The 24,263-nt window shown below is 36.6% G+C and overlaps 1 long non-coding RNA gene across 4 annotated transcripts; it reads left to right on the top strand.

The window, feature by feature from the left end:
* Nucleotides 1-909: 909 nt before the first annotated feature.
* Nucleotides 910-20,169, top strand: LOC107158801. Of its 4 annotated transcripts, none has more exons than XR_001505666.2 (5): nt 910-1,385; nt 8,849-8,904; nt 10,079-11,104; nt 11,201-11,265; nt 14,473-20,169. It is a non-coding gene; the product is annotated as an uncharacterized LOC107158801 (long non-coding RNA). The 4 variants fall into 4 exon arrangements; XR_007341457.1 differs by having other exon boundaries at nt 954-1,385; nt 11,201-11,241; XR_001505667.2 differs by lacking the exon at nt 10,079-11,104 and having other exon boundaries at nt 964-1,385.
* Nucleotides 20,170-24,263: the final 4,094 nt, after the last annotated feature.

The following is a 24,263-nucleotide window of genomic DNA, read 5'->3' as shown; positions in this document are numbered from 1 at the left end:
GGTTGAGTTATCGTTTACCCAAGTACGCACGTATAAGGTAAAACCAAAGCAAGTGAGTTTAATTTCTTACAACTAGAGATAGTCAACATGAAAGAAAACATTGGGTTGTGATTAACTGTCCACATTAGACTCAAATTACATTGTTTTGAACCATGACAGGTTCCATTTACTAGTTGTATGACCTTATTCATTTACTAGTTGTTTTGACCTAAGTCACAATTAGTCAGAAGTAAAAGGTATCAACTTCATCAGTTTGTTGTATAAAGTATGTGAATAAGTAGATGCAAAGTGCTCAGGAAGTCTGATATATAAACATTCAATAAATATTAGTTATTATAACAGATTCCATATTGCAGACATCCAAATCCTTCTTTTCTGAATTCTAATTCTGTAGAAAGATCAAAGCATATGCCTGGGAAAGCTGTATCCACATTTTCACGTAGTCTTATTGATCACCATTTAGACACAAAGGACTCTACAGAAAGTATTGTGTCTTTATAGTTAATGAAAAGAGTAATAATAAAAGTAAACCTTTTTTTAAAAGACTAATAATAAAAGTAAACCTTTTAAAAACTTTAAAAGGTATTTCTGGGAATTTCCCCAGGAGAATGTTGACCCCAAGTCAACAGAAAGAGAATATCACACAAAGATATACTCCATATCATTCTTCAAAGGTATAAAATAAGAAAATTGAAAACCACCTGGGAATCAGTTAAACATGATATGGTCCATCCTTTCAGCTATTCACAATGCAATATTAAGAAAAATCAGGAAGCTGCAGAGGGGTAAGTTCAGGCATGATTCCATTTTCATTATATAAATTTATATAAAGTTATACATGTACATACATATATATATATTCACACACATTTTATCTCCATGTTTTTCTACTTTAAAAAAAAATCTTTTTTGCTTTTTATTAATAAACCACATATATTTGATAAACTACATATGAAACACCATGAAATCCACCCAGGTATTTCATAGATTAAAAAGGCTGGCCCTTTAAGGTGTCACAGGTAAAAAATAATGAAACCTGCCACTTCAGCACTCTCCTCTCCAATTCACATCAGATTCACCTTTGGGTGAATCTGAAAAGCACACACAAGCTAATTCATCCCTTGCTGGCCCACCCACACTTTATACATACTCTCCCTCTGCCCTGACCAGAACACAAACATCATGGGTGGCAAAGAAAGAACGAGATCCAATAGAACGTCCAGAAACTGGTCTGATGAGGAAATGAAATCTGTATTGACATAAGAAGAGCTTGCCAACACCAAATACCCTTCTCAAAGTCAGCCATTCCTTTTTCAGCCCTTTGCTACAGGACTGAAGGGACTTGGGGATCTGATGTTTGAAGGGGAAGCACTCTTCCGTTCCAAGTAAGTGGCTGGGGGGAGTCACCATGGAAACCATCACTTGAATTTTGGAGTATTTAAAACCTCATTTTGGCATTAGAAATCCGTAGCTTGCCTTTGAGAAACATCCCAGCTTTTCAAAAAGCTTTGAGTAAGTGGGAACAGGGGATCAGTGGTGTTGATTAGTCTGTTTATTTAGCTAATAAAACTAAACTGTTTTTTTAGGCACAGTAGTTGGTTTCTTTGCCAGTGTAAGCAGAAAATTGGATTCATTGTGTTTAGACATGCCCTTTCATTCAGGTCACAGTTGTACATTCGTAAATCTTTTTATCATATTTAATATCTATGCAGATGCTGTGTGGCTACATGTTTATATTACATGTTCCTTTAAAAAAAAAAGAGAGAGAGAGAGAGGAGAAAGAGACACTGAGTCAGGATGTGCTTGCCTGACATTCTAATTTTTTAATTGGGTCTTTTCCCATAAACCTAGATGGTTGTTTATGGTTTCTTTCTCTTATGAATACCATAGTAACCAGGAAAATAAATTTTTCATAAAATTCATTTTTCATTGTTTGGTAGCCTAAAATTTGCATTTAAATCCTGAAAAATATGGCTTTAAATAAAGTGAGTGGCAGTTTCCCTGGCATTTTTAGTTGGCTTTATTTCCCTCTTCCTGCCATTGCCTTCCTCAGAAACACGGGTAAGCAGGGAAGCTGTCAGCATTTTGTCCCTTCTCCCTTGGCAAAGCCTTCTCTAGGGGAGATCCTTACACACGTAGTGCAACAGCCAAAAAGCAGGGACAAAAGGCAAACTAAAGAACACATAATCTAAAGATTGGATTGTCTTCCAATAATGAAAAATCAGTTGAAAATCATGTACTGAGTTAATGTCTTTAGAATATCACATTTCATTCCAAATTTTCTAATTTCCAAGCTTTACATTTGCGCATTACATTCTACAATGTATACAAAAGTAATAAATGCAAAGTCAATAATGTACTATTTATGCTAAATTTTTGTCCTTTGGGTATACAAAAGATCCGGATATACAAAACCTAGAATATTTAATTCAAAAATGAACATGCCCATGAGAATTTTGCTTCATTTCATGCCAAAGGTATTTTCCAATTACCAGCTTGGTCTAGTTACAAACATATTAATACATATTATATTTATTATATGTTTTCAGGAGTAAAAGTGATACTATTATTCTGATACTCTTGATTTCTAAATGGTATGGCTTAATTAAATGCACTACTAAATGTCGATTATCATTACTGTCTAATAATTTATATGATCACTCCAACTTCTTTTTTCTCTAATAGTGTTTTAGCCATAGACATATCCTCATCTTGATTTCAAGAATTCTTATAGAAATCAGTTGAACTTCACAATTCCAGCTTTGCAGACCTTTCATAATTGCAGGTTGGAGTAATATATTTACATTCTATGGATTAAGGAATTAAACAATCCATAAGTAATGCAGTTATAATTATGCTATTTAGACAAATGCTGGGTAGGAATAGCTTCCTTTCTTAAACATAAAGTATTTCCTTTATGACATGCTAAATCTCAATTTAGAATAACTAATAAAGATTATTATAAATCACTTTGCAAAAAATAAAACTGCTAAGCATGAGCTGAATAAATACCATTAATTAAAACCATTAAGTGTTTAGAGCAGAAAGGAAATGTCATCTCAGCATTGCTAAAATGAGGCCCAAAACTACTGCTGGTGAAATGCAAGAAATCCGTAGAAGAAAATTAGTAGTAGCAAAGATGGCTTCACTCTAAGCCTCAAATTGTTCAAGGATGTTATGTCTCTTCTGATAAGGTTTTTTTTTTTTTTAATATCAGTTGCCTAAGAATACAATGTGTGTGCTTTTTTGGTCATTGCTAGCAGCTCTCAACGTATAATTTTACTGTTTTTATACCAATGATAAATATCAGTCAATTGTGATTAAATCCCTAAAATTTTTTACTTGTAAAATTCATGACCATGGAATGGGACAAAGACCAAAAACATGTCAGGTATACAGGAGGTGTACACCTAACTGTGCACAGAGTGGGAAAAAAAACACACACACACAGTAATGAAGTTTTTGTTAGGGCTATAGATCAAAACAACCTCATTCATCTCATCAAACAGTGATCAGATGTCAAAAACCTTCATGAAGTTTACCAAAATCTCCAATCAATGCAGAGAATAGGCTATATGGAAACCTACCTCACTTCCCACCACAGCAATTCGTTGGCAGCACTCTATGGAATTACAAGCTACAGAGTTGGCCTGTTGAGACAGTTCTCATCATTCCCACAAGTCCAAAACTGGGCTTTTATGGATAATAGCAAAAGAACATAATAAGGAAGGGTAGACTGGGCTCCTGCTTATTAAATCAGTGTGCAAAAAGCCAGCAAAGATCATGTGTATTCTTGTAAATTCTGTACTAACTGCTCTATAAAGAATCATGATGTGCAAGGTTTATGCATACATTTATCACCAAAAAAATGCAAAGAAAACCTTCCAATACCTGCAAGACCAAATGGACTTTAAAAAAACACATACAGGTATTTAATTCTAATTGATGCACTTAGAGTGCCCCCTAATTAAACAGATCATTCGATGAACTGATGCTATGAAACAAAAGAGGAGAAGCATGGAAAAAATGTTCGCATATCATGGAGCTTCCCTTAATCGTGACTACAAGCTCCACAGCTTTGGAACAACTTTAAAAGGAGATCCATGGTGTTTCTTCTTTGTTTTTGTTGTTGTTGTTTTATTTTGTTTGGTTTGTTTTTAACAATTTAACAACTTTTTGCAATCTAAAAGGGAGATGTTCAATTAAAACTCTATGCAACACAGAAGGAATAATATTCCTAGATGGAAGAATTATGGGAAACCCAACAAAATTATTTCCATCTACAGAACTCAAATTGCTTAACATACAGAATCATTGCAAGGGTACATGAGAAGTCATCTGTGTTGGTGGCTTTGAACTTTTGAAACCCACTGTGTACACACACACAAACACAAACCCACTGTGTACACACATACACACACACAATAATGTAACAAAACAGTAATTCCCCTTATTTTATGAAAGACACTCTGATAATTTCTATGCTACTCTATTTTCAAATGCCCCATATGGTCCACTAAATGGATTACCTGATCCATTACAGGACTTATAATCCACAGTTTGAAATTTTAGGTTTTATTATAGCCATCGGCAATTTAAACAAATGAAATGATTTATGGATGAAACTCAGGGGTTTTTTTCATTTTCAAAATGATACACAAAATAGGCTCATATTATATGTTAATCTTTTTCATAATTTGGATCATCAAATTTTTCTTCACAAATGTATGACTAAGAAATGATCAATTATTTACAACCACTTTCTTTAATTAGCATAAATTTACATTTTCCCCAGTTTCTTTCTTTATTATATACCATTATGACCTTTATCTTCCTGACTGCCACTAATGTATTCTAGTGTTTCTACTTTACATTGGAGTGTCAATAGATTATTTATTATTTTCTTCCTGTTTTCCTTCTAGCCAAGTCCAATACACATTTTCATAATGATTTCCCAATTCTGTCAACCCCAATTGTTAACTAACTTACCCAGAATTCTTTGTTGATCGTGCACTGACAGGCCAGGTACTCCTGTAATAATTCCTAACTATACCTTTCCTTGTACAAGCATTTTCTCCCCTCCTTTTTCTAAAACATATCATGAATTTGACTAGTGATTTCTTATGCAATGTATGCCACATAGCTCATTTTGTTTGTCCTAATTTTCATATTTCTTGCAAATGAAAGATTCTACACTATTCCTGTAACCAACATCCACTCCCTCCTCACAGCATGCCTACAGGCATGCTTCTCAGTGCAAAACCATAACTTTTCCAACCAGAGATATCTATCAAGCCTTTGAAGAACTACAGGCATAAGATCATTTCCAGGGATATAAAAAGGTTATTATCAAATCCATAGAGGCAAAGGTCCTTGAACCAATCAGACCCTCACAAGTATCCCTCACTTTGGCCATTTCTAGCCCCTTACTTGAGATTAACATGGACCCAATAGGATTTATCTTTCCCCAAAAAAATGCCTGAGTCATACCTATTCTGAATCTGTATTTGTGCTGGGTTGTGGTAGGTCTGAATAGATAACCAAGAGTACGCCATTGTTTCATTCACTTGGCTGCTCATCACCTTTCATTTGTACTAGATTACACAGGTGTCCACTGATGCTCCCACATTGCATACTGCCCATCCTTATTATATGCCTCCAGCCTACTGTTAGTCAGAGCAAGAGCAGGAACTAGAGAGCCAATGAGAGACACTGGGAGTGAATGAGTAGCTGTGATAACACATCTGTGTCTTTACTGACTAATGATCAATGGAATGGATGGGGACTCTAGCCTTTTCCTTGAAAGGCATGGTATAGACAATGGAAGGTTTTATTTCCAACATGGATGAAGAAAAAAAAAGCCAAGACACATTGACTGCCTATTTTCTTCCATCCAGGGGTTAAAGGTTTTCCTTGTGTTATCTCGTTTAATTCTGACACCACTCTCTACAAAAAGCATTGTCCTTTATTTTCTACAAAAAGCGTTATCCTTTATTTTACTGGTGAAAGAACTAAAACTTAATGAGGAAAATAACTAGCCCAAGGTCACACATTTTATAAATAGAGAAACTGGGTTTTAAAGCCAGATGTGTCTGTTCACCACTTCCTAGTACTTCCAGAAAACCCATTGTTTTCCTCCAAAATGACACTGTTCTGGGGAGAAAATAATTATCCTCTTTATTTAGTGAAGGAGTCAATGGAGAATGCTTTGAGTATAGACATGAGATCAGGAGGAGGAAGAAAATGAAATGAGCATAGAAAAAAGTTCAAAAAAAGTGTGAAGCAGGTCTACCCTTAGATAAATATATCAGAGAGGTCATTCATAAGTGCAGCAAGAAATAAATGATTGCCACAGTACCTTACATTATAACAGCAAAATAAATAATGGAAAGACTCTAAATGTCCATCAAGAATAAAATAGGTAACTATATTGTGGCATTCTCATACAATGGATTCTGGCACATACATAACAATAATGAACTACAGATGTACACACTAATATGAATGTTACTCAAAAACCTAATTCTGAGTAAAAGAACCAACTCTCACACTACCACCGAAGAATTTCCCAAATGTAATGTTGAGAGGGGGAAAAACAGCAAGTAATAGAAAAATGTATACAACATTATGGCATATACAAAGTTCAAGAAGTAGGGAAAATTATATGCTATAGTATTTACAAGTGTGTGTGTATGTGTGTGGAGTAAAGGTATTAAAAATAAAAGAAAATATGAAGATATTAACACAAAACTTAGAATAATGGTTATCCCTGGGGAGTAGGGAATGCAGCAGGGCAAGAACATAACAGCAAACATCTAGTTCATATCTTTAGCTACTTGATAGGAAATTGTGCATATATTATATTATTTTCTTAAACTGTATATATACACATTATATATACCCTTATATACATAGTTTTAAAGTTTTTCAACTTCTTTGAAAGAAATATTTCTTAAGCATAAAAATATAAATAAGAACACACAGAGTAGGAATAGAGGACTAAAAAATAGGAGGAAAGGAATAAACAGAGGAAAGAGAAGGTGATATTTAAAAAAAGGGTAAGTCATAAATGCACAGATAACAAAGGCTGTCAGAGAGAATACATAAAGATTTCATCAGAGATCACCCTGGACATCCAGAAGAGGATTAGCTTGGCAGGACAGGAGGACTTCACCAATCTAGCTGCCAGAGATAGACTCTACAGCTAAAGTGAGATTAGTAACCACACAACTTGCCCCTTGATAGAGAGTGCATTTATTGTTAAAATGAGTAAGAAGTTTGTTATTAGGAATGCATGGGTAAGTCAAACACCCAGAAAATGTTAGTCATATGTGGTAAGAGTGTATTTCTGTTTGAATCCTCAAATTTTTTCAAGCAACCTTATTTTTACATAGATTCAATTTAAATGCATTAGGGAGGCAATATTTTTATCCCACATACCAAACTAGGTAGACCCTAACAAACTCAATTCAGGCTGAATTTATTTGCTCTTCTTGATTCTCAAAGTGTGTGCCTGTTGTTATATGTGTGCCTGGTGTGTGTGTGTGTGTGTGTGTGTGTGTGCGTGTGTGTATGTGGTGTGTGTTTGAGGGAAGAGAAGGAAGGAATTATAGAAGTGGCATTAAAATACAAAAACACTAGAAGCCAGGATTGACCAATAGTTATTTCAGAGGATATACTGGGAGATGGAAGAGATCAGCAGTAAACCAGACTACAGTAGACCTAGACTACCAGTGCTGTCCAACAGAAGACTCTGTGATGTTGGATGTATTCTATCTACTCACCATCCATGTGGCTATTAAACATTTCAAATGTGGATAATGTGCACTAAAGAACTAAAATTTTAACAAAATTTGAATTACTTTAAGTTTGAATATAAACAGCCACATGTGTCTAGTGGCTTCTGTATTGGACGATGTAGGATATCTTCAACTCCTTCCAATCAGGAATGAAACAAAATCAACCAAGAACAATTTGAGGCATGAATTATCAAACAGAAGAATATCCCCCCTCAACACTTCTTATCACACTATAATTCTTCCTCATCATCCCCAGATTTCTTCAGACTTATGAAAAAATAGAAGAAAAACACAGAGAAGCAAACTGAAGTGAATGTCTGAAAAGGAATAGGAGGGCAAAGCCAGCCAGAGGGTGGTCCCAAGGCACTTAGCAACCTGAAAGACAAAGCTGTCAAAGGAGAATTTGGGTCAGAAGGCCCAAAGCACTCTCACCTACGCCTCTCTCGTTTTGATCTCTGTGTACTTATTTGAAGAATTTGCTAGTCAGATGTCATTGATGGGATAAGGCAAAGGATTTCATTTTCTAAATCATCTTTTCTGCTTGTCACGCTGAATGGCAGGACCTTTATAACATTTTGCAAATTGAATTTACCTTTCCATTTAGGTAAAAAAAGAAAAAGAAAGAAAGAAAGAAACTCAGTTAACTGAGTTTTCGTTTGCCTTCTGCTGACCAAAAAAGGCTCTTTGTATTTACTGGCTCAGTTCTCTGCTTGCACATGAGGGAATCAGGGTGTTTACATACCACTATTTCTGGCTGAACCTAAACCTTAGGTCCCAAAGGAACAGGACTCGCAGACCATCTCCATTTTTGAGAAGGACATCCATTTCCCCACACATATTACCAGATGGCTCTTGGTTCTCCCCAGAACCTAGTTGCTACCTACTTACTCCCCAAACTCAAGTTCAGTTCTTCTGTTTCCAGATATGTGTTTCCCTAGGCAACATCACTGTGTACAAAAACTCACTGCTCTTACACACCAAGGATTCTCAGGGCTTAACATTTATTTTCATAACAACACCTAAGGTTAACAATAAATTCTCTTTTTCAGCCATAAAATGCAAGGAGCATTGAGACATTGAAATGGTTTATGAACACATACTATAGGTAAGCATTTATAAGTACATATATTAATATAAATAGGAATTCACACTTAATCGATAAACAATTGAGTTAAGCCAGATGGCTAATTGGATTTGGGGGTTTCATTTGATGAATCAAAAAATAATGCTATTATTGAAAGTAGGCCAGTAAAACTCTGACCCCACCTGCATTTTCATACCGCTAGAAAAAGAAAAGCCATTAGGGAATAGTGAATCTCATCCAAACCTATCAGCAGAATTGACAAAACCAGTTCCAGGCTAAGCCTCAGAGAGTAAAAGAGGCTTCCCTTCAACTTCCATCCATATGGAACACAGTGCCCAATATGCAATTAGTGCTTAGCAAACATTTGTTGAACAAATAAATGATGAGAAATTTAGTAGAATTTTCCTTCATACCCAAGAGTAGTTATAGAATTTTATTCACACCTGATAGGATTTTAGAGGACTCCTCTCTAGCTAGATCCAGTTGATGAAGGATTTTAATGCTCTAACACTTAGAGCTTTTAACATACAAAATGTATGACCTCCTGTTCCTGCTAGAAGAGGTGATTTCTATGACCTCTGTGAACCAATGCTCTAAAATCACATCAGAAAGGAGTTCAGGAAGACTATCATTTTTCCAATACTTCTTGTTTAATTTAAGGGATTTCCTTATAATTTTTTCTTAATGTTGAATCTATTTTAGACCCTTGGTCTTCAGATAATAATAATAACAATGAGTGGCTTCATGCCATCTTCTAAAGAATCAATAAGAACATTCAATAAAGAGAAATAAGCCTTCTGATAAAACTCACTGATTTCATGACACATTTTGCTTTACCCACTTTCTTTCACATCAGCTTCAAGGATCTGAGGCTATTTCTCCTGAGCTCCTCAAGGAATTAATTCCTTTAGAGGGTTTGGAAACCCAGCTTTCTTTCTTAGATCTAAGATTTGTTTCATGGGGTCCTAAAAGAGCCCCAAGAGTGACCAATGGGAAAAACCCTACAACAAAGAGAGATGCTGATGCAATAGGAAGAAGAGTTTTCCAGTCCTCAGAGCTGCTTCTGAAATTGTAGATACTCATGTGCTACCTCACACATCCCTGCCGCTGTTTAGTAGAGGGCAAAGCTGAGAACAAGGAAGAACACCAGTCAGTGGTAGTGCTGATGACCCCTAAAATCCTTTCCCTTTTTAAGGTTCTGTGATTCCGCTAGTCGCCTCCCAGCATCAGGAAATAAGCTTCTGAATCTAGTCACCTGCTTGCACTACTGTACCACTGGCAAGGAGGGGCGTGGAAGAAAGAACTGAGTTTCTTATTGGCAAGCTCAGAGGTTTATTTGAGACCAGCTCCGTTCCCTCTAGAGTCACTGCTGTGGGAAGTACTTGATCCTCCCTTAGGACAACCAGGCCAGACCAGTCCATTACCAGGCACATGGGGTTCAGCCAAAACAAACCAGGCCTTGGAAATTTGGAAAACAACTATTTTTCTGGCTATGGGGAAGACAGAGGGTTGCAATGTCTCTTTTAGTCCCCTCCTCAGAAGACTGTATCTGAAAAACCATGAGATATGACTTGATTTAATTCTGCATCCTGAAATATAATTTTCCATGCCATGATACCATAAATTAACTTGGTATTCCGACAACTGAACTCCTGATGTGATTAAGTCAAGCCCCATTTGTTTCCTAGTTCCTCTTTCTCTGACTCCACTCCATCATAGCACAGTGGCAGAAAAGCCCACGACCTTGGTCCATCCAGGGGAGAAGAACAAGGAAAAAGGAAGGAAAAGCATCACTGTGGTAAGTGGTTTGGTTCCCCAGCATTGACCTTGGCATCCATCTCTCTGGCTGCTTCTTACTCAGTGACTGTCATTAACCACCACCTCTGGGGAGAGTTAGGAAAGGCAGACAGAGGTGAGGAGAACAAAAAAAAGAACACAAAAAGACAGGGGAAGAGAAGGAGAACACATAGAGGAGGAGCAAGAAGAACAAAGAAATTAAAGAAGAAAAATATGAAAGGAGAGGAAGAGAAAGGCTTCTTAAAACAGAATCCACAAAATTCCCAATCCATCCGCCCTCAACCCCATAATTCTCTCCAGAAAAAATAAAATACTCCTTTGGAATGATTGGAGAGAGCTGAGTGCATGCTACCATATTTCCAATTGCTAAATATCATCTCCAAGGAGAACAACAGGAAGGTGCCACAAAGGGGCTGAGACTCAGGTTGGTGAATTCCCTATGACAAGATATGGCCTCTGTGGTGTCCTGGGGGATGACTGACATTGATGGCATCACTGAGGTATTATTTTCTCCAAACAGGATGCAGCAAGAACCTCCTGACTTGAGTTCTAATGCCACAGGTACCTGGAAATGGCCTTTACAAGGTCCTAGTTACATTACAGTTCTCTTTCTCAGATTCTGAGTTTGATTGCTCCCCATTCCTTTTAGGCACAGTGTTTAGTTTTGATGTTGTTTGGTTTTAGTAAAAGAAGGAAGTTACTCATGAGGCCCACAAATAACTGGCCAACTTACTGAGTTCTTTCCTACAGCTTATATTGCTTACTGAAAAGTATATTACAGCATTTTTATGAATTGGGTCTGGTTGTAAAACAATGAGTACCTATAGTTTATAGAAGTTTTTTACTCCTTTTTTACTAAGACCTAACCCTATTATATCACACACACACACAGAGGCACACATGCATACACATGTATGGGATTGTGTATTATGCAATTTTATATTCACCTCGTCCATGCAATAGACAAAAAAGATAAATAAAAAATAAAAACTATCCATAAATGCTACTTTATGGTTTAAGCTTTTATATTTTATTTTTTCCTTGTGGTACTTGGGATTGAACCCAGGGTTTCACTCATATTAATCTAGCATTCTACCACTGAGCCAAATCCCCAGCCCTAGCTAAGGATGAGAAAAGTTAGAAAGTAGCTACCTTAGCTACCAGTATTGTCTTCTTTATTACACTCCTATTAGTCTCCAAACCCTAGCTTGAGAACTTTGCTGATCATTCATTTAATTCATTTAATTCTCTCTAGTTGAGTCCCCAGTACAGTATAACAGTATACATACAAATGGATTATTTTGTTCACTAAGTACTTAGTAAGCAATATATGTTCCAGGTTGTTCTATTGCTGGGGACACTAATGAGCAAGGTAAACAGGTTCCTGAATAAATTCTTGGAATTTATTCCCATTGTGGAACACAAAATATAAAAAGTTTTAAAATTTATGTAACATTATGGCATGGTGATTAAGAAGATACTTCTGAAGGGGTGAAGACACTAGAGCTGACAATGACTCTAAGTGAGAGATCAAGCCAGGCAATTGTCTAAGGGAAAGACATCTTAAGAGAAGAAAAGAGCAAAAACCCAATCTCTGAAATGGGACAAGTCTTGAAATGTTTGTGGTCATATAACTGAGAATCATGATCGAGGTAAAGTAGTATAAAATGAGCTTTAAAAGATCTTAAGGGCCAGGCATGGTGGTACACTCCTGTAATCCCAGCAACCTGAGGCTGAGGGAGGAGAAGCCCAAGATCAAAGCTAGCCTCAGCAACTGAGAGACCCTCAGCAACTTAAGCAAGACTCTGTCTCAAAATAAAAATAAATAAAAATTATTAAGGATGTAGCTCAGTGGTAAAGCACCCTTGGCTTCAATCTCCAGTACCAAAACAGAAAAAGAAAAAAATATCATAACCGCATTGTAGACATGGTCGTGTTGGCAATGGGAGTCCTTCGAGGGATCTGAGCAAGGAAGCAGTATGATCACTTTGGTCTTGGAATTATACTAAAGGAGGACAAGAGTGGGAGTTTAGGAGTCTTTTGCAGTAGTACAGAGGAGACGTGTCTTGAACTACAGTACTAGGAATGGAGATGATGAAAATTATCCATATTTGATACATATTTTGAAAATAAACCATAAGATGGTCATGAGAAAGTAAAGAGAGAAATCAAAAATTAGTCCTATGTTTGGGGTTCTGAGCAACTTAATGAAGCTGATATGAGCATGCTGGGGCCTTGGCGGGGAACGACTTTGGAGGGAAAAAATCAAAACAATGTGTTTGTGATACCTATGACAAATTAAATTGGAAATCCAAAGCAATTAAATTTAGAAGTATAGAGATCCCAGAGAAGTCAAATTTGAGATATAAATTTCACAGTCAATCAAGGTGATGTTTTTAATGCCATTAGATGCTATGTTGTACTCAAACAACCCATTTAAAAATAGCCTCACTAGATAATCAAAGAAAAGGGAGACAATGAAAACTCAGAAAAGCAGAAATTTGATTATCCCAAAAAGAATCAGCATGTTCAAGGCCAGAGTGATCTGCATGGCTTTGGAAAAAAAAATATCCTCATTTACAGACATGGAGACACCCAAGGTCAGAAGTAGGCTGGGGCATCCTGAAAGGTCAAAGGCATACGGACTTAGCTCACCTATAAGGTCTACTAAGAGGCCCATAGGGTTGAAGCCTCTCCAACCTGAGCATTTTGGATCCTAGGAATTGCAAGTTTCCCTGACAGATATTAACTATGGTTTTAGTATGAAAAACTAGTGTCACCCAACCTCAGGCACCAAGGGTGGGGCAAGGCAGGTGTCGTTAATGGATATAAAGTGCCAGTGCCAGGTGTGGGTAACAAGCAGTTTTTCTTTTCTCGTCAATAAAAAACAGAAATACACACACAAGGCAGCTTAGATTTATGATTTAGATTAATCACCACTGCTCTCCCAACTGAATGATCACTGGTAGGTAAAGAAAGATGAACCCATTATTGACTCATTGATTCTAACTGTATCCTCTGCTCTGGCTCCCCAACAAATTCACCAGCCTCCTTCTCTCCTACAAAATAGAAAATCCAGTTTTACTGACGGGGAAATGTGAATCACTGTGGCAAAAATGAAAGATACAGTCAGTCCAGAAAAGAAATGATGTTTGGATAATCTGTGAACCTTGAGATTAGCTTGTTCAAGAGAACTTTGCTCACTGACTGTACAGATCTTTAGAGATAATATGAATTGAATGAGATTTAATTATGCAGTGATTTCTCAAGCTGGAAAGATGCAAAGTCTTGGTGTGCCCTGGGTTGCAGCCCTCTTTTCCTGCTAAGAACCGTCCTTTCCCATAGTCCTTGCTTACAGTGTTGCAAAAAAGTTGACACTAACCAAGACCATTATTATGTTACCTGTGTTTTATCTTATTTGCCTTCACAAGATTTAGGAAAGCACTTAGCCTGAAAACTAAATTAATATATATTAAAAAAAATTGATCAGTGAAGCAGCCACGGAATGGGGACAATGTTAATATTTTAATAGGAGTGATAACACTGGCCTTCACAAAGAGTTCATTTATTGACCCCTCTGGCTTCATTTTAGTCATAGTGGTGAATAAACATAGCTTCCATTAATCATCTTAACTACCTGGTTTGTCATTCCAAGGGCACATTAATATAATGCTTGAAGTCTATCTTTTAGAGCCCTGCTATGACACTGTTAAATATAAAAATGAATTTGGAAAATATATCCATGGAACATTCTATGAAATATCTAACAAGGTTTTTTTTTTTTTCTATTAGGGCCCAATATCTACAAAATAACAAATCTCCAGTGCATTTTGTCTGTGTGTCAGGAGCCACTTTCATCAGGACATATTTAATGAAATTGCTTTGTGAATGAAACTTTCTATTAAAGTAGTCCTTTGCCTTTAAGCTTGAGAGCAGAACAACCAAGCAAAAAAAGAAATAGTAAACTAGAGAATAAATATATATCATGGGCTTAATTATACTAAGATTTGAGGCATATTAAAGAACAACCTTATTACTTTGTAGTGATTTAAAGACTTATTGGAGCTCAGCAATGGACTCAAGCAACTGTAATTCCCAGCAAGTCTTGACCATGGTCCATTGCCACACTGTTCCCCTTTAGAAGGAGGCTTCATCATCCTATCCTATGCAGCTGAAGGCCCCAGTCTCCACTGTACTCAATAGAGATGAAGCTTGCTAGATTCCTGAGGCCCAGCTTAAATTCACCAGCAAACTCTCCAGGCACCATCTTGCCCTGTTGGTGAGAAAGGACTTGGGGCCCATAGTAACCAACTCAGCCTATGTGATAGCACAGCCTCTGAGACAACACAAAAGACCAAGGAATCAGAAGTGAGGAATTACTAAAGTTCCTTGCAGCACCACAAGAATACTTCGCCATACTAAGGACAGCAGCAGAAGAGGGGATCCACAGGTGCTGTAGCTTCCATTCAAACAATACTCTTTAGATCCGTGGTACTAAGAGGCAAGACATCAAGCAGTGAGAGAGGTCACAGAGCTACCTAGCGGAGTTTGGTTTCAGTGAAGCAAAGTTTAGAACAAGTTTTAGACCCCAGAAAGAGGAAACAGAAATCACGTACATTTCCTCCTCTTTCACCAAATGGCGTTCTAAACCCCTTCACAGGAAAGTTGAAGTAAGCAACAAGCACTTTACTTGCCACAGTCAAGGCCCATGTAATAATGTAACCCCATCTGGACCTGGATTATGGCAGGAAAAGCAAGACCAGTAGGAGAATTTCTGGTAACAAAAAGTGAACAGAGCTACAGTGACATGGAAGAACACACTCATACCCCAGGAGTCTGGGGTATAGTTTGAAGCAAACACAATGAGCTTCAAATGTCCTGGAACCCTTTTTTCCATCTAAAAAACATTCAATACAATTCCATGTTTTATTCAATAGCATGTTCACATTAGCTCTTACATATATATAAAAGGTTTTATATAAAAATAATGATTGCAAAGAGAATTTTTAAGTCTATATTTTCAAGTAAAGTCATCTTTCAGGGAAGATGATTCATATATATGTCTCACAATTCCCCACTCCTTGGCCCATGTCCCTGTATGTAGGCATATTCAGGCCTCTGTTTGAGACTCAGAAGTATAGTGAAGGGCCAGGAAGTCTAGTAGGAAGGCTCCAGAAAACTTCATGGGGAAAAGCAATGGTTGTGCCAGAAGGCATGGGATAGCTACCAAGAAGATAAAGTTTGAAAAGAAGAATTTCAGTCTGAGAGTTCTAGAAAGAGGAAGGCAAGTCCCTCAAATTTCGAATGATAGGGTGCCAAGTGAGATATCAGGGAAGAAAGAGCCATGAGAACCAAGGAACCAAACTGGGAGACTACTGTATATATAGCCCCCAATGTATCACATTTCCTGCTACTCACATCCTCTGTAGCCCTTCCCCTTGAATCTGAGCTGCCCCTGTAAACTGGCAGAAATGGTGCTGTCCTAGTTTCAAGAGGAGGCCTAAGCAAGGTCTGGCAGTTTCTGCTTTTGCACGCTAGTTAGAGTTAACCACAATGTAGGAAGACTTCTGTGAACCAGAGAAGGAAACCCAAACTGGTCACATGCAAAGGCCACATGGAGAAGAACCTAGGAATCCTGCCAGCAGAAGTACTCTTGGCTTACTATCCCAACTGAGTATCAATTTGACAGCCATGTTCTTGAGCCATCTTGGAAGTTGGCACCACATGGGACAGACTCACACTATTCTTGTAAGTCACAGCCAAATTAAAGAATCATGAACAAATAGAATGATTATTGCTTGAGCCACTGAGTTTTGAGGAGAATAGATAACAAACCTGTGATAAAGCTTGGGCTTCACAGAGCTGTTTACGAACTAGGGTGGAAGTGGGACCTTAAGAAGATGTCTTGATGCTTCCCATGTTACTAACTTAAGGCTCCTAAATCTCCCTGAAGGGTTCAGGAACATAAACTAAACAGGCTTAATGCTACCACCCATTTCCAAATTGTAATGAAACACCCTGGGCTGGTGTTGTGACTCAGGGGTAGAGCACTCACCTAGTATATGTGAGGCACTGGGTTTGATCCTCAGCACCACATAAAGTAAAATAAAGACATGTGTCCACCTATAACCTAAAATTTTTTTTTAAATTCCAGATTTTTACAAACCTTACCTTAGTAAAAACAGAAATCCACCAAATCTATGTACATTAACTGGTATGCAATGCAATATGTAGCCTCTATTCCTTTGATATTCAGAGCTTGCTAGGTCCCATCACATTCCCCATATATTTATCTGTTTGGGGGTATGCAGTAGCCGACACAGTGGGCACACATGCAGGTACTTATCCCAATAGCAGAGACCATGATTTTCAGATTGCTTGGATTAAGTCAACCTCAGCACTGATAACATTGGAAAAAGTACTATGCAGAAACTTTCAAATGGACACAGTGGTACAGGTACATGGGCAAGACCCAATGATTTTCCCTTCTTACTATAAAATGTCCATATGGAGTTGCAGTTGCAGATGAAACCACAGTTTTCAAGGTTCTATTATGGAATAGGCTTTGGAGGAAATCTGCAAAGATCTGTCTATCCTTCTACATCCAAAGGCTTTTAAGTATTGTCCAGGAGGTAGCACCCATCCAGCTGAATCTGTGGTAACTACTAAAACCAAGAAGAGCTTCAGCCACAGGTTGCCATTTCTATTTCCACAGAAACAGACAGACTTTGGGCAAATTTTTTAAAAATTTGCAGCTTACTTTGAGCCAAGTCTCACCGTCAGCTGATACGCATTTTAAAGCCCCTGTCGACATGTGTCTGGAGAAGGGGTGGATTAATAATAGCTTACATTTCTATAGTGCTTTTCATCCCAAAGGATCCCAAACAAGGGAAACAAGCTGTATCTTTTCTCCCTGTTTAAAGGAAGAACCCTACTGAATTTCAAAGCAATCCTAAACACTAGAACTGATTACAAAGAAATTCACTTTTTTAAAGTGTCAGGACGTAATTATTATTTTTTTAAAAACTTAAATAGTATCCACATTGCTCCTGGGAGCTCACAAAGAGATGCCACCATCACCATTCAGGAGGCTATCATCTCTTTCCAACAAAGACAACAGTTGCAGTGCCAGAAGATTTAGAGACATTATGGGTGAAGAGATAAAAATAATAATAATAATTAACAAGTGCACAGGAAGCTCCATCTGGAGCGTCTGATAACACAGTGGGAGATGGATACAGATAGGAAAAGGTGGGTGGCACAGGGTAGAGCTCGTCCTGATCGCATGGGTTTAGGACCCCAGCCACGCTCAGATTTGTAGAGGCTTTGGTTCTTTCCACTCGATGCTATTCCAATGGGATGAGCCAGATCAGAGACAGCATGTTTCACCTGTGCCCAGGAGAGCTGGACTGTCTCTGGATCACAGTATTATTCTGTCTGACATCACGACATGGTCAGGAATCCATTACAGTGTTTGATAATCCTAGATTAATATAGCTTTTCATTCTCTGAAGTACAGATTCTTTCTTATCTTTAACCCAAGTTATTTGCATATACTTCCACATAGTAATTCCAGGCACAATGCAGCTTATTCTGAGCTTTTCCCCCTGATTGGCAGCTAATTAGAACTTGAGATGTTGGCAGGTGTCGAGATGAAAAGACATCATAAACCCAGCTACAGCACAGACAATGGCTTTTTAATCATCTGTTTAAGTCACGCAGTTCCCAACTATCTCGTGCTTTTAGGATGAGTTGCTTCTTGATCCTGGAGGACTGCTGAGCAAGGAGGACCTCTGCTGTTAAAAAAGAACCAACATCTTTGGAAGGATAGCAAAAGTGCACTTTAAAAAAAGGCAAAATCAAAAAGAGCTACCAGAATGATACTTAAAAAGAAAACAGGATTTATTTTTTATCAATGTTTTCTCTCTACAGAGATGCCAAATTAGCATGAGATGGACAGACACATCCCCACTCTCCCATCTGCCATTGCTAACAAATATGATCTTATGATGAATACTACAGAAAAGTAAGCTGTTGAGAAGACAGAATTATCTAGTTTGGGAAAGAGAACATACTAATTGCAATTGTGACTCTACATAATGTCATCCCTTCCATTTAGTGTCACAGTTTGAGAACTAGTGTACACCACTCCCTTGATATTCATCATAGAAATTACATTCTCAGCATGGGAGAGCATATGCAGGGGAGAAATGTCCTCCACTGTGTCACTGGGAAGAAAAGGCTGTCATCGTGACTTCTTTCACACACCCTTCTCCCACAGAGGGTTCTGTGAACTCCAAAGATATCTCCCCTCAATTTAATTTTTCCAAAAAAGGTCTTGATTTCCCACATATTCACAGAGGATTTAATATTTGCATAGACTTGAGTGTGATATCGGGATGCAAAAATGAAAGGGTTTTTAAACTGCAAAAATAGGATATGTGTGCATTAGAACAAACACAACATAAGAGATGCCTTAAAGAACTAAGAACACACTGAAAATACGCTTTCACTTAACAAAATAGGAGGACCTGGAAGCCTGAACAAGTCAGGTGGAGGAGCAGGTACTTAAAAATAGATAAGATTTGAGTAAACCAGAAGAAGAGAGTACTTCTAAGCTAGAGGATGGAGGATTTACTTGGACAAACACATGAACATAGGAATACCAACACTTGTATGAGGGGTTGAGAATAATTCAGGCTAGCCGAAGAGATGGGATCCTTCGGGATCTGTTTCAACTGTGGTAGTGACAAAAGGTGAAGAATCATAGGTCATATCATATATGGATATATTCAATAGTATGCAGGAAGTGAAAGAGAAACAAGGTTTGAAATTATAGAATAGAAGATAGTCTGTGGAAAATTCTTGTAGTCATCAGATATATAAAATTACAAGCACGGGATCTCGTTCTGATTGGAAATTCTCTCCTATCAACATATTCAATTTTTAATAAATCATAAATTTTAGTCATTTTTAATTGTAACCAGATGAAACAAAATTTATCATAATCCCTGTGTTTGTAAGACATAAATCTCTAATGACACTATGATCAGTGAACATATCTACATGTGAACTCATATGTTTTATGTATCCCAGTTTATCAGACAACATTTTAGCATTTCTCAGTATCTTACCCTGATGAAATTGGGTAGTTCTAGATAAAATGACACACCAAATTGCCACCAACATAATATAAAGAATCTATGTTCCTATTACAGAATAGCTACATGTATTTATCAAGTCAAAATGTGTAATTTATTAATTTGATTATACAATTATGAAGATTATAATGTCAACCATTTTTAAAAACTTAAATTTGCTCTAATTAGTATTGTTAGTTCAACAAGCATTTAAAGTCAGTATTCATGACAAAATATGTATGTCAAAAACTTTATAGCTTATATATAAATGTGATAGAGGTTCCCCAAGTTTGCATAACATTACTAATAGCAAATTATTTTTTAAATAAAAACAAGTATTGATCAGCAATGCTAAAGGAAGTATGAGTTATCTTTCTATCTTTAGAAAATATTACAAAGTAATTATCATGTGAAAAGGTGATCAAAGAAGATACAATTAAAAAAATACAGGAAAAAATTATTTCTAAGGGATGAAAGCAATTGACTTATAAAATTGTTGTGCTATTTTTCTGAATCTTTTCTTTTTAAAAAATCTGTTGTGACTTCTTTTCTCATTTTAAATAAATGCTCATCTGATCTTGCATTTGCAAATTTGTATATTTTTTTTTCTCTTAAAGAAAACCCACCCCTAAAATCAGCTCAGTTTTCATGCTCCACCTGTCTTTCTCAGGTGATTGTTAATTGAATGCCTTGATACTATCACTAACTGAAGAATCAAACATAATATACACCTAAAGTAAAAGTTGTTAAATAGAATGCATTTGCAATTTCAAATTGTCATTTCAATAATTTTGAATCCTTTTGGACAAATTCTTGTCAGACCAGATTAGTTGCATTATTTTTAGTACCTAATGTGGCTTAAAAAGTATTTATACTGGACTAGAGATGCAGCTCAGTGGTACAGTACTTGCCTAGTATATGAAAGGTACTGGGTTCAAACCCTAGCACTAACAAACAAGAGAAAAAAAAGCCATTTTGGTACTATGAATAAAAGTAACAGCTTGATTTTATTGCTATTCTCTTATACCTGAGTTACTATTCTTTTCAATCCAATTTCTTAAGGTTAGGGATGTAAATCAGAGGTAGAATATTTATCTAACATGTGTGAGGCCCTGGGTTCAATCCTCAGTGCTACAGAAATAAGAACATAAACACAATCTGATTTCTTTCATGTATTTTTTAAACTATATGTCCATACTGGAAACACATAATTAATAAATCCATAAGCAGATTAACATAAATAGAAAAACATCACAACAAGCTGGAAGTTAACCAGAAACAAATGAGGGTACTACTGCTACCCCTCAGTACTTTGGAACTCCAACAATTACTTCAAGGTATTTCAGGTACCATAAGTAACACATGATCATCTGACACAAGCTGAAAGATAGATCCTGTATTAATCTGTGTGAAACATTAGCAAAGTTTAATTTCTTTTCCTTTATGGTTATTTTACACACACACACACACACACACACACACAGTGCAGAAATTTAAAAAAATGTTCTGCTGTAGTCTTCCTATTCCAGAGGCTTGCCCCTGAGTCTACCCACCTCACTTTGGAGATTACTAGCTTACGGAACTTAATTTAGAGAAAAGCAGAAGGGATGGCATTAGAGCAGATTATGCTAAGTGAAGCTAGCCAATCCCTAAAAAACAAATGCCAAATGTCTTCTTCGATATAAGGAGAGTAACTAAGAACAGAGTAGGGAGGAAGAGCATGAGAAGAAGATTAACATTAAACAGGGACGAGAGGTGGGAGGGAAAGGGAGAGAGAAGGGAAATTGCATGGAAATGGAAGGAGACCCTCATGGTTATACAAAATTACATACAAGAGGAAGTGAGGGGAAAGGGAAAAAAACAAGGGGGAGAAATGAATTACAGTAGATGGGGTAGAGAGAGAAGAGGGGAGGGGAGGGGAGGGGAGCAGGGATAGTAGAGGATAGGAAAGGTAGCAGAATACAACAGACACTAGTATGGCAATATGTAAATCACTAGATGTGTAACCGATGTGATTCTGCAATCTGTATACGGGGTAACAATGGGAGTTCATAACCCACTTGAATCAAAGTGTGAAATATGATATGTCAAGAACTATGTAATGTTCTGAACAACCAACAATAAAAATTTAAAAAAAGAGAGAGAAAAGCAGAAGGAGGAGAAGGAGGAGGAATCATTAAAGATTTTTGAGTAGGGGAGAGACATTAAAGCACTATTTTGGAAAATTGAGTTTAGCACTGCTTTTCAAGATGGGTTGAATGCTATAGTTGCAAGATGGAAAAATTAGCTAGGAGACCAGTGCAATAAGGCAAAAATGAGGTGTTATCAATAAAAATTAGTATCATAGAAATGAGAATGAAACAAAGGAAAAAGAGCAACTGATCTGATGAAGAAGAATGTATGTAATTTGCAAAGCATTCATTTATCACTTAGGTTTTAAAAGTGTAGGACTAGAATATTTGATATGGTATGTGTCCTTCGATAACATCACATAACAAATTACCAGACTGTTTGTGTGTCCCCTGGGTAAACAGGGTGCTAAAGTGCCATAACTACCCAAATAAACATTCTAGAAAAATTAAAGCAGTGCACATAAACATATGGGATTCATCTGCCTAATTAAAATCCTAGTGAGCCACCAATAGCTTAAACTGTAAGAGTTCAGTGACCGCCAGAAGGCAGCAGCAAACTAAATGCTCAAAGTAGAAACATCTTACATTTATACCAAGTGATGCTTTCAATCAAAAAATACTAAATTCTTTAATATCCAAAAGGTTATTTAAAAACTTAGATGCATAGAGTGATTTCATGCAGAGTCTTTGGTGAACTAGATCATACTCCTCAAAACACCTGAGCAGTGAATAAAACAGGAAAATATGAGAAATAAAACCATCTCACAGAATTTAAAATTCATATATTATTAAACAACTTTTTTAACATTTAAGCTCTGTCCTGCTCCCTACAACTACTCAGCCTCCCATTTTTCTCCCTATAATCATTAAGTAATTTAGTGATTACACAAAAATCTTTAGAAAAGCTGTTACTTTTTTCATTTAACATCTTTAATCATTATATCTTCACATTATGCTATGAGAAATGAAGATTCATCTGTTTCATATCACTGCCAACCTAGTTTCCTCCAACCTATCAGACAGAGCTCTACCAGACTCTAGGATAGAGTCAGCTCCTGCCAGATTGCAAGAGTCAATGGTTTCAGGAATTTTGCAAGTTATCAGTTGTTAAACATGGTCATTATAAAAATTTGCACAAACTTACAACACAATAGACTGTATAGAGGAAGGGCAATAGATATTCAAAATTTACATTTCCTAATTATATTACTGAATTGTACTATTATCCAGGCTCCTGAGGTTCTTTAAGTTTATTCTACCTGCATGGCAGAAATGCGGTATGGTATTCTCATTCATATCTTCCCAATTCTGTGTTCAGTGACATCAGATTGGTAGCTCAATATCAACAAGAGTACTATTTCACCACAGAAATCAGCAAATACCACAAATCGGAGCTTGATTTATGGTTCTGTGGATGTAAAGGCATTCAAATCAGAAAAATAGAAAAAATATTAATAATTTAGATACATCAAACTTGAAAGTGTGTCATGTCTGTGCCCATTCAATTATGAATAAGATAAAAAGTGAGGGAATATTTTTCCACTTATTCAAAAAATATTCATTTCAACAAAGAATTTGTTCACATCATTGGTGAATGAATGAAGGTTTGACACGTCTTCATTGTTTCACTTTTTATTATTTGTTGAGGTAAATGCAAATTCAACTAACATTCACATCAGATGTATTATCATTTGTCAATTACAGCTCTTGCTTGTCTTGGAGTTCAAGAATTCAGGAAAAATCAGTAAAAGTATTATGTGAGAATTGATTACTATATGGAATTTACAATAAAAATTTTTGTGTATTTTATTATTATTATCTCTAAATTGTGGGTTATATACCTTCACAGAAGTAAAATTTATAATAAATGTATGTATGTAAATATGTGCACTTTGAGAGCTATTAACATTTATCAGTACAACACTGGTTATATAATTATTTTTATTAAGTTAATAAGCAATATTTGCATGACATGAACGTATAAATGTTGTCCACTGAGGAGCCTAATAACAATTTTTCTTGGATAAATGTTTGCTCTTCTTAGGGTTTCTTTCTTTCTTTTCTTCTGCAGAATCTTTGCCATAATAATTCTCCTTTGTTGTTGTTGTGGGACTAGGTGATTGAACCCAGGGGTGCTTTACTATTAAGCTACATGCCTTTTTATTTTTTGAGACAGAGTCTGAGTTGCCCAGTCTGGTCTTAAATTTGCAATTCTCCTGTCTGCTTCAGGCTGCTGAGTAGCTGAGATTACATGTGTATGCCACGGCACCAGCTAATTCTCATTTCATTTCTAAAAGCTCCATTGTATCAG

The sequence above is a fragment of the Marmota marmota genome, unplaced genomic scaffold (genome assembly GCF_001458135.2).
Source record: "Marmota marmota marmota unplaced genomic scaffold, marMar, whole genome shotgun sequence".
NCBI lineage: Eukaryota > Metazoa > Chordata > Mammalia > Rodentia > Sciuridae > Marmota > Marmota marmota.
This window is presented reverse-complemented; position numbering and strand designations above follow the sequence as displayed.